Raw genomic sequence first — 11,746 nt, forward strand, 5'->3', positions numbered from 1 at the left:
CTCAAGACTATTTTATCCCTTCAGGGAGCCCTCACTCACAAAAAGGTTGGAGACCCCTGCCCTAGACACTCACACACATACAAATGAATACAAAGAAAAACAAATGATTAAACCCAGGAAAAACAGTGGCTAGTGGCCGACGAAGACAATCCTCCAATAAAATCACAAGCATAAATATTTTAGGATACAATATTTGAGCACATTGTGACTATTTAAAACATTAAGTCTCTAAAAAAAAAAGATTAGAACAAAAGAAAAGAAACTTACATTTTCTTTGGACACCAGCCTAAACGAATGAGCTATATCCCGTTAAACAATAAAGTTAAACGGCATGAATGACTAGTAGCTGTGCACTCGCCTAGATGTTACTTGTTACTGCAAACCCCTGTAGAATTACTACTCGCTGTTATGCGAGCGAGGGTCTGTAGACTCGCGATTGCTGGCACCATTTACTGGTTACCATACACACGGACACCAAACCGAACTACAAACAAACAATGAGCTGTGTTAAGCGGTTCTCATTAAGTTAAATATTAAAAATAGCCAGAACCTTCCAGCCAAATCACCAAGAGGCTCACTTCTCAACTCGCACCGCATTTTTTTTGTTCATGTCTCACGACACATTTAAAGGGGCGCATGACTTGCGCCACCTGATCCAAATGATCAGTGCCAATGAGCAGGCCTTAAAGGTACACTTCGCATCTCAACCACCCTACCCGCTACATTCACCGCCCCCAAAAATGTCACCGTCTTGTTGACAGGTGATGAAGGTGCTACAACCAGGGCCTGAAACCATCATTGTTGGAGCTAACCGTTAAATGCGCTCCCCTATGTTCATCTCCAGGTGATCGTTCGGTAAGTGTACACGGGAGATTATAAGGGTTTGAATGATGGCCTACGGTTGTTCTATTGGCGCAAACCCTCGTTCGGGTATTTGCATTGGCGCTTCAGCTGCTTCAGCTTCACACTACTGTTCGAGTCCTCTGATACCAGATCAAACTGGTCTACCTTGGGCTCCATGTTTGCAAATGTAGACAGGGGTTGACAAGGGTCAACAGGAAGGGGACGCAACTTTTGCCTATGAATGTTCTATTCTGGACCCTGTTGTTCCCTCGGTCTGATTTTATGAAGGGTGCCAACCTTATCCAAACAGCTCACCACCTCATACTCTACATGGTCCCAATGATCATGAATTTTGTGACGACCAAGCGGGTGACTCCGGCGGTACACTTATGTACCTGGCAGTAAAATAGGCAGAGGAACGGCTTGATGCTTTGCTAGCTGCTTGGCTGCTGCCTCAAGATTGATCCGAGCCTGCAGATAAATTACAGAAAGATGCTCCTGATGCTCTCGAACCCACTCCTCCGTGGTCAATTCAGATGGAGAGTCAACTGTACCCAAGAACGAGTCGAGGGGAAGGATGGGCTTCCGTCCAAACATTAGTTCGTATGGTGAAATCCAGTTGACTGATGGGCCGTAGTATTATATACGAACAGCACATGAGACAAGTTTTGTGGCCACCTTTTCTTCTTTTCTGCGGGCAAAGTACGGAGCAAATCATGAAGTGTACTATTAAATCGTTCACATTATCCTTTGCTCTCAGGGTGGTAAGAACTTGTACGGGACTTATGAATACCTTACAATTTACACAGCCGCCGAAACAACTCTCCCTCAAATTGACGACCCTGATCTGTATGAATGCGCTGCAGGACTCCATAGATATAAAACCACTGTTCAGTAAGAACCCGTGCTACAGTCGTGGCCTTTTGGTCCGCAGTGGGATAAGCTTGAACAAATTTGGAAAACACATCAGTTACAACCAAAATATTTTCTTTTCCATCACTAAACTTTTCCAAAATAGTGAAGTCAATGGCTAAAATTTCTAAAGGCATAGATGCAAGAAGACTACCCATAAACCTCCTTAACTTCGGCTGCACCGCTTTTGCCACTACACATCGTTGATTTTGTCGGCACCAGCGTTTGATGTCTTTGCGCATAAAGGGCCAATAACAACGTTGACGAACAAGTATGGTAGTCCTTTCCACCCCCTGGTGTTCATGATTATTGTGTAAAGCGGTCAAAACTTCCTCCCGTAGCAGCTGAGGCAACAACAGCTGCATTACTTTTACTCTACCACTGGGCACATGACTTTGTCTGTAAAGAACACCATCATGTTCCTGCACGTTGGTCCACTGACGCACAAGTTCCACCACAGCCGGGGATTCTTTGGCCCTTTCCAATACTGAAGGGGGACTACCTCTCTTCCAGTAAGCTAGAAAAGGCCCTTATCACCGGATCTTCTGACTGAAGAAGCTGAAGATCATCCCTAGTTCTTATTGGGGATGCATCTATAGCCTGAATGTTAACTGGACTGGAAAGGCAAGTTACCACACTTTTAATCTCCGTAGGAACAGAGATTCCCGGTGCTACCGCTTCAATAGAGTCTGGAGCTGGGAATGCAGCCAAGCGAGATAATGAATCTGCATTTCTATTACACACACCTGGGCGGTGCTCAATTTTAGAATGTGCCGCCCAGCGTTGCCCTACCGCCCTCAATTTGGCAGTCTGCAAATAACAGAGGGGGTTGTTATCAGTCAGGGGTGCGTTTCCCGAAAGCATAGTTGCTAGCTGTTAGCAACTTAGTTGATTGGCAATGGGAAATTATATTGCAACCAACAAAGTTGCTAACTTAGTTAGCAACTATGCTTTCGGGAAACGCACCCCAGAACAATGAACCTTTCACCTAAAAGGTAATCTCGAAATTTGTCTGTCACAGCCCACTTAAGGGCCAACAGCTCAAGCTTCATGGCTGAATAATTATTCATATTTCGTTCTGTTGGTTGCAACCCCCTACTAGCATAAGCTACTGACCGCCGCTGTCCCCCCCTCTGCTCTTGGGACAAAACGGCACCCAGCCCCAGCCCACTCGCATCTATCTCAAGAACAAAAGGCTTACTGAAGTCTGCATAGCCCAAAACAGGTGCACTTATCAGCTTTTCTTTTAACATATCAAAAGACTTTTCACAGCCCCAGTCCCAATGGTCCCACAAAGAGGCATTAAACCCTGCTCGTTTCTTCCTTGGAGCTGGCTGTAGTTTTGCTACCAACTTATGCAGAGGGGCTGCATATCTCGCAAACCCCTCTACAAAATGCCTATAGTATGAATGCAAAGGAAATAATGCAATTCTGTGATGGTAGCTGGAACTTTCCAATCCCTAACTGCACTGATTTTGTCTGGGTCAGTTGCGACTCCCGAATCCGAAATAATGTGTCCCAAAAACTTCACCTCAGACTGAAAGAAATGGCACTTCCCCAAATTAAGCTTGAGGCCATGGGAAGTCAACATACCCAACACAAGTTCCAATCATTCCAAATGTTGTTGGAACGTGGATGAAAATACCACCACATCGTCAAGATACAAAAGGAGGGTATGGAAACGCTGATCTCAAAAGATCCTTTCCATTAGCCTCTGGAAAGTTCCCGGTGCATTGCACAATCCACGTATGTACATACGTACGTATCCAGACCAGATGGTGGATCAGCACCTAGAAAGGACCTCTACTGCCCTGAAAGACAGCGGATAGCCCCAGATACAGATCCCCTGTAAAGACCTTGTCTCAGAGGAGCACCAGGACAAGACCACAGGAAACAGATGATGCACATGTGACTCTGCTGCAGCCTGGAATTGAACTACTGGTTTCGTCTGGTCAGAGGAGAACTGGCCCCCCAACTGAGCCTGGTTTCTCCCATTTTCTCCCTCCCTGGTTTTTTTCTCCATTCTGTCACCGATGGAGTTTCGGTTCCTTGCCGCTGTTGCCTCTAGCTTGCTTAGTTGGGGTCACTTCATCTACAGCGATATCGTTGACTTGATTGCAAATAAATGCACAGACACTATTTAACTGAACAGAGAGGACATCATTGAATTAAATGATGAACTGCCTTTAACTATCATTTAGCATTATTGACACACTGTTTTCCTAATGAATGTTGTTTAGTTGCTTTGACGCAATGTATTTTGTTTAAATGACTTGACTTGACAATCCATATGGCATCCTCTGAAACTCAAAGAGGCCAAATGGAGTGCAAAATGTCGTTTTTGCCCTGTCCTTTTCTGCCACAGACACCTGATTGTAACCACTTGCCAGATCAAGACTAGAGAAAAAGCAAGCACCTGAAAGGGCATCCAAAGATTCCTCAATCCGAGGCAATGGAAATGCATCTTTTCTAGTTTTCGCATTCAATTGTATATAATCGATGCATAAACGGATAGACCCATCCTTCTTTTGAACTACAACAATGGGTGAAGAATAAGGACTACAGCTGGGTTTTACCACTCCCTGTTCCAACAACTCCTGAATGTGCGTCTTCACAACATCATACTGCGACGGTGGCAGTCTACGGTAGCGTTGCCACACCGGCGTCTCATCCACTGATGGAATCTCATGTTCAATAAGGTCTGTACAACCCAACTTCCCTTCCCCACGACTAAAAGCTGCACTATGCTTTTGAAGTAAGGAGTTGGCCTCTTGCTGCTCTACGTCAGTCAGGTTAGGCCAGATAGTGTTAACAAGACCAGGAAGGTCAGAGGTGGCGACCTCCATAGACTGAATAACAGCAACAGGGCCCTGATTACCATCTTCTTCCTGAAAACAAATGGACTTGTTAACAGAACATACCTCTATCATATGTAATTGACCCAAGATGGTGCATGGCCTTATCCACCAATCCTCCTTTCCCACATTGACAACCGGCACATCAATTGTGCCATCACCCATAGGGAGTAAAGAACTAGGAATGAGCAAATCTGGTGACAACTGCCACCCTACTTCTCCTGGTTCTATAAACGCAGAGGAAATCAAAGGGCAAAGCCCCTGCCTGCATAGAGTTGGAATTAGCTTCATAGATCCAGCAGGCACAAGAATTGAAGAGCCTGGAGGAGTGGAGACCTTACCCAAGAAACCAGAGTTTGACAAATCTTCAAAGTTTGACACGCCAACAGAGCATGTTTCCAAACCGCAGGAACATCTGAGGAAGGAGCAAATAAACTCATGCTCCCCTGACAGAACATTTCTCGTAAACAGCAACGAAGCACATTCATTCCGATAAGCCCTGGAACAGTGTCTTTTTTTTATTTTTGACCCAGAATCTGGTGGGTCGGGAATGACCAAAATGCCCATAGAGGGAAGCACCTTACCCAGGACTTCTATATACAGTTCTAAATAGCCTCGATAGGGGATATCCAACCCATTGGCTGCCCTTAACTGCAGCCATCTACACGAGCGTAGCTGGTCATGCCCCTGAACTTGAAAGTGCGCCTTAAAAAAAGACTCTGTAATAGTAGATACCATAGACCCAGTGTCAACAAGGCATGCGATAGGCACTCCTCCTATTTTAATGTCAGCCACCGGGCACTGCCTTAATAGTACAGAATGAGAAGATGGTATGGGGAGAAAAGAACCTGAGCCTGTTGAGGCCCCATCTAGTGCTTGGCTCCATACACTAGAGGGTGCTAGTTTCCCTGCAACCCACTAGATTGAACATCAACTACATTAGCTGTCCTCGGTCCGAAGTCACTCCTTACCTGCTGTCCCTGCCGACGGACTGTCGAACAGTCCCTTGCCATCTGACCAACCTGGTCACACCTCAAGCAAATAGGCCGACCAACAGCTTCAAATCTGTAACGCCAGGATGGATTACTTGGCCCGCTATCGGCTCCTTGCACGTAACTACTTCCTTACCGGAAATGCGGCCCTGTCTTTTCCAGTCTAAACATGGCGCTATTCTACACTAGATGTTTACAAGAGTTGCCGAAACTTACAATAACGGACGTACATCGCCTTTGTAAGTCCTCCTCCAAATCACCTACCAGCAAGTTAGAGAAGGGCTTTAAAATGTATGCCTCTTCATATATCCACGGATATGAAGGTAAGTCTATATATCTCGAACTTTATGGCTTACGTTAGCTTGCTAGCTTACATTAGGCTAGGCTAATAAACAATGCCGGTCTGACAGAATATGCGTGTTATAATGTTGTACTGTTTTCTAGCATTAGACGGAAAATGTCTACGTTGTGTCTGTACGCCTGCATGCATGTTCCTAACTTCTTATTGTGTTAATATGTGATTGGCATTAGTGTCAAACAAAGACAGGGCCACAAGTGAAGTCGCTGTAAAGGCTTTCTGCTTCAGATCCATGAAGAAGCACGAAAAACCTCATTGTGTAAATGTAGGGCTGCACTTGTAATTTGTGTCAGAGTTCCGAGTTCAGCAGTTCCAAAAGGTTCGAGTTCAAGTTGTGTGTTGTGCTTAACATGGTCATGTTACATTTTGACCTTCTTTATCGCTTTGTATGTGCTCAACTGCTCAAGCTGTTCAGGCTGTTCACTGTTGCTGGATTGCATGTGCTTAACTTTTCCAAAAGCTACTCAAGTTGTTCAAGTCTCTGTTACTGTTTTCTGTGCATTTTATTATGATGTGTTTGAATGGGATTGTGTTTTACAGTGTGCAGCTTTGGATGCCAAAATATCATTATTTATGACTTAATATAATGCCATACTTGCTGCACACCACTTCTCATAATTCCGTTTAAAGACATCTATTTCTGTGTTAAAGGTTGTATCAAAATCTCTTTTTTCTGGCCCAAAAGAAGGGATTTTCTAAAAAAATATATATATATTATATTAATATTATATTATATAAATATATAATATAATGTATATATATATTATATAAATATATAATATAATGTATATATATATATATATATATATATATATATATATATATATATATAAAACATAAATTATCATATTCATCTAATCTTTCCTAACGATCCACTAGCAGCCTAGGCTCCGAGATCTGGGGGCTGTTCCATAAAAGCTGCTTAGAAAAGCAGGGATTAAAGCCCAAAACCTGACTTGAATGAGCCGAGCTAAACATCCGCGCTTAAATTGGTTCCATAACAGTAAGTTGAGGATCATGTGATCTTACTAATTTGAGTCAGGTTTGAATAGTCTAGATAATTGCGCGTGCACGCCATCGTTTAAAAGTCCTGAAAAGTCGAGCATGGGTCAATCGATTTACTGTGGGCTACCATGGCAACAAAAGGAAAAGATAGAGCAGCGATGTTCACGGCAACGGAACAGCGTTTGCTATTGGAAACATATGAAGAATTTAAAGATGTCATTACCAAAAAAAGCAATACAGCGGCAATAAGTAAAGCAAGAGAGAAAGATTGGCAGGAAATTGCTGATCGTCTCAATGCGTAAGTAGCGGTGTAAGCTATTTAAAATACTTTATCAACATTGAATGTGTGTCACAATACATTGCAAAGTTTGTGTGTGAATAACCGTAACGTTAATTGCTTTCACTCAGCAGCAACTTAAGTGAAGGAAAAAGAACCTGGCAGCAGGTGAAAATAAAATATAAAAATATAGTTCAGAATGGTAAGTAAATCTAATGGTATGTATATATGTTATCAATGCCAGCTTGAAGTTACAACTATTCATTTTTTTATGTATTTTTTTCTTCAATTGCAGCAACCAAAAAGAAGAATGAGGTTGCTGGCACTGGGGGAGGGCCACCACCAGCCAGCTTCACTCCTGCAGAGGAGCTGGCTTTGGAAATTAATAAAGGGAGGCCCGTCCTTGAGGGAATAGAGGGGGTATATCATCTAAAATGATATCACGTAGTATAAGGAGTGAGTATATAAAAGGTGTGTGCGTTTTATTATGATTATTCCTTCCTGACTAACTGATTTCATCCTTCCTTAGGCATTGTAAGCCTAAGTACACCAGAGCAGTAATGTCCATAGCAACTACTGTAGTGGTGCATTTTGGTAAAAAAAAAAAAAAATTCTATCAAGATTCTGTATGCTTTATGGATCCACCAGACATCATGTTGCCTGTGAGTATGAGACCTTTTAAATCAGTCATGTAAGCTAATGAGTTTAACTGAGTTTAATAAGTGGTCACAGGGAGAAGGCCCATCAGTTGAGGAGGATGAGGAGACTGTGTCTCTATGTTCAAGGAGGCCTGAGGTAGTCACAGGTTCCATGTGATACTGTATTGAATATTAAAAAGTGTACTTGTGTGATAAAATGATCATAATGTGTTTTAGGATGCTGACACTGTTCTAGAGCCCTCTCAGTCTGGGACCACATGTGACAAAGTGAGTATTAAGAAATGAAAACAATGTGACAAGAGTATTCAATGAAATAACTTAAATCTATGTAGCTACAGAACCCAGAAAACATAAAAGGAGTGTATAAACGCTACCTCCTTAAACAAATGGAAGCGATTGATATCGACATCCAGTATAAAAAACTGAAGATGAGGAAGTTGGAGCTGGAAATTCAACAGCTACAGAAAAATGCAAGTAGAACTACCATTTTTAAAAAAGGAAAAGGAAAAAAACGTTACCTTTTTTAACACTTTCCACAAAACTTATTTGTGTGTTTTCACCCCTAACAGGCAGATTCACTCTGAATAAAGACAAATCACATTAAATACTTTGACTTCTGTGTGTTTGTTCAACTAAGGAGAAAGTTGAGGGGCCAGTGGAAAATTTTAAAAGCTACACGTGGTTTAGACCATATTAAGCAAAATAATTATTTGCATAGGTGTCTCGTATAAGTCTGCCTGTTTCGTTTTCTTCCAATACTGCTTCATTGCCCCGGTCTTCCTCTTCAACAATCCTTGGTTGCCTCTCTCTCCTCAGACAAGCAATGTTATGGAGCACTGCACAAGCAACTACAATGTCACATGCCCTAGTTGGAGTCACTCTGAGGTGCTTCAGACACTGAAACCTTGACTTTATCAGCCCAAATGCCATCTCTATACGACCTCTTGTGCGTGCATGGGCAATGTTGTAGCGGTGCTGTGCCTCTGTCTGGGGCTCCTGATAGGGAGTCAAGAGGTAAGGCAGGCATGGGTATCCCTTGTCTCCCAGCAAAACTCCTGAGAATTCTCCTGCATAGACCGAATGAATATAGATATATAATGTAGTTTTTTTTTTTTTTTTTTTAAGACTTTTTGCGATTTAAGTGATTACTAGCATACCTCTTGCTAGTTGCTGGTAGAGAGATGAGGCTCTAAAGATTCTGGAGTCATGCACAGAGCCTGGCCATTTGGCCTCTACATTTGTGATGATGCAATCTGCATTACTAATCATCTAAAATAAATTAAACCTGTAGGTCACTACATTTTACAACCCGAATTCCGGAAAAGTTGGGACGTTTTTTAAATTTTAATAAAATGAAAACTAAAAGACTTTCAAATCACATGAGCCAATATTTTATTCACAATAGAACATAGATAACATAGCAAATGTTTAAACTGAGAAAGTTTACAATTTTATGCACAAAATGAGCTCATTTCAATTTAGATTTCTGCTACAGGTCTCAAAATAGTTGGGACGGGGCATGTTTACCATGGTGTAGCATCTCCTTTTCTTTTCAAAACAGTTTGAAGACGTCTGGGCATTGAGGCTATGAGTTGCTGGAGTTTTGCTGTTGGAATTTGGTCCCATTCTTGCCTTATATAGATTTCCAGCTGCTGAAGAGTTTGTGGTCGTCTTTGACGTATTTTTCGTTTAATGATGCGCCAAATGTTCTCTATAGGTGAAAGATCTGGACTGCAGGCAGGCCAGGTTAGCACCCGGACTCTTCTACGACGAAGCCATGCTGTTGTTATAGCTGCAGTATGTGGTTTTGCATTGTCCTGCTGAAATAAACAAGGCATTCCCTGAAATATACGTTGTTTGGAGGGAAGCATATGTTGCTCTAAAACCTTTATATACCTTTCAGCATTCACAGAGCCTTCCAAAACATGCAAGCTGCCCATACCGTATGCACTTATGCACCCCCATACCATCAGAGATGCTGGCTTTTGAACTGAACGCTGATAACATGCTGGAAGGTCTCCCTCCTCTTTAGCCCGGAGGACACGGCGTCCGTGATTTCCAACAAGAATGTCAAATTTGGACTCGTCTGACCATAAAACACTATTCCACTTTGAAATAGTCCATTTTAAATGAGCCTTGTCCCACAGGACACGATGGCGCTTCTGGACCATGTTCACATATGGCTTCCTTTTTGCATGATAGAGCTTTAGTTGGCATCTGCTGATGGCACGGCGGATTGTGTTTACCGACAGTGGTTTCTGAAAGTATTCCTGGGCCCATTTAGTAATGTCATTGACACAATCATGCCGATGAGTGATGCAGTGTCGTCTGAGAGCCCGAAGACCACGGCATCCAATAAAGGTCTCCGGCCTTGTCCCTTACGCACAGAGATTTCTCCAGTTTCTCTGAGACTCTGCTTCTCTAAGACAAAGCTTTTATAGCTAATCATGTTACAGACCTGATATCAATTAACTTAATTAATCACTAGATGTTCTCCCAGCTGAATCTTTTCAAAACTGCTTGCTTTTTTAGCCATTTGTTGCCCCCGTGCCAACTTTTTTGAGAACTGTAGCAGGCATTAAATTTTAAATGAGCTAATTAAGTGGATAAAAGTGTAAAATTTCTCAGTTTAAACATTTGCTACGTTATCTATGTTCTATTGTGAATAAAATATTGGCTCATGTGATTTGAAATTCCTTTAGTTTTCATTTTATTAAAATTTAAAAAACGTCCCAACCTTTCCGGAATTCGGGTTGTAATTGCAATGAACTAAACACTGGTGCCCAGCTTAGTACAGAACATTTAGTGCTAGAGCATAGCCTTCAATATAATCTCAGTGGGACCTTACCTGTACATTGATGCTGTGTACTGATTTCCTATTCACAAAGTCCGTTTCATGTGGACCAGACGGACACTTAATACGCACATGGGTGCAGTCCAATGCACGGATAACATTTGTGAAACCTAGGAAAATTATGTTTGTTTTAAATATGTCCCATGTAAAATCAATAGTCAAGAAATATTTCCATGTTTTATAGTTATTTGAACTTACCAGCTATTCCATAAAAGGCATGTTTAATGGTACGAATAGCTTCGTGGCCAGGGAATGTGATGAACACTGAGTAGTCTTTTTAAAGAAAGGTACACAGTTCGTACAGAGCGGCAAACTGATGCTTTGCTGATATTCTCTGCATCTCCAACTGTGTACAAAAATGTTCCACTGGCAAAAAAGCAAAGTGCAATGCACACCGTCTGTGGGACTGTGAGCGCTCTGTTGCGGCGTGTATTATTTTCAATATATGGGCTTAGTAATCTACAAATATATGCAATCCCATCTCTTGAGAACCTATATCGCTCATACAGGTAGCTGTCATTAAAAGCCAATGGGTCTGACCTGTCTCTGAAAGTTCTCTCTCTTTGAAATGCCCTCCGCAAGACTATAGCTCCCTCATCCACCACCTCATCTATGAAAGGACACGCCATGGTTAAGTTTGGAAACTATTTCAGCTCCCTATTTATATACGTTTAATTAATTACCAAACTCATTAACCAAACTCACCAATTAAACACACAAGGTTTGAACATTTCTTAGTGTATTTATACCTTATAATTTCTTACATTTATAACCCGAATTCCGGAAAAGTTGGGACGTTTTTTAAATTTTAATAAAATGAAAACTAAAGGAATTTCAAATCACTTGAGCCAATATTTTATTCACAATAGAACATAGATAACGTAGCAAATGTTTAAACTGAGAAATTTTACACTTTTATCCACTTAATTAGCTCATTTAAAATTTAATGCCTGCTACAGGTCTCAAAAAAGTTGGCACGGGGGCAACAAAT

General features: G+C 41.8%; 1 pseudogene; it reads right to left on the reverse strand.

The window, feature by feature from the left end:
- Positions 1-8,594: 8,594 nt before the first annotated feature.
- Positions 8,595-11,384, reverse strand: LOC132095636 (putative nuclease HARBI1; annotated as a pseudogene).
- Positions 11,385-11,746: the final 362 nt, after the last annotated feature.

Source organism: Carassius carassius, chromosome 19 (assembly GCF_963082965.1).
Source record: "Carassius carassius chromosome 19, fCarCar2.1, whole genome shotgun sequence".
Taxonomy (NCBI): Eukaryota; Metazoa; Chordata; class Actinopteri; order Cypriniformes; family Cyprinidae; genus Carassius; species Carassius carassius.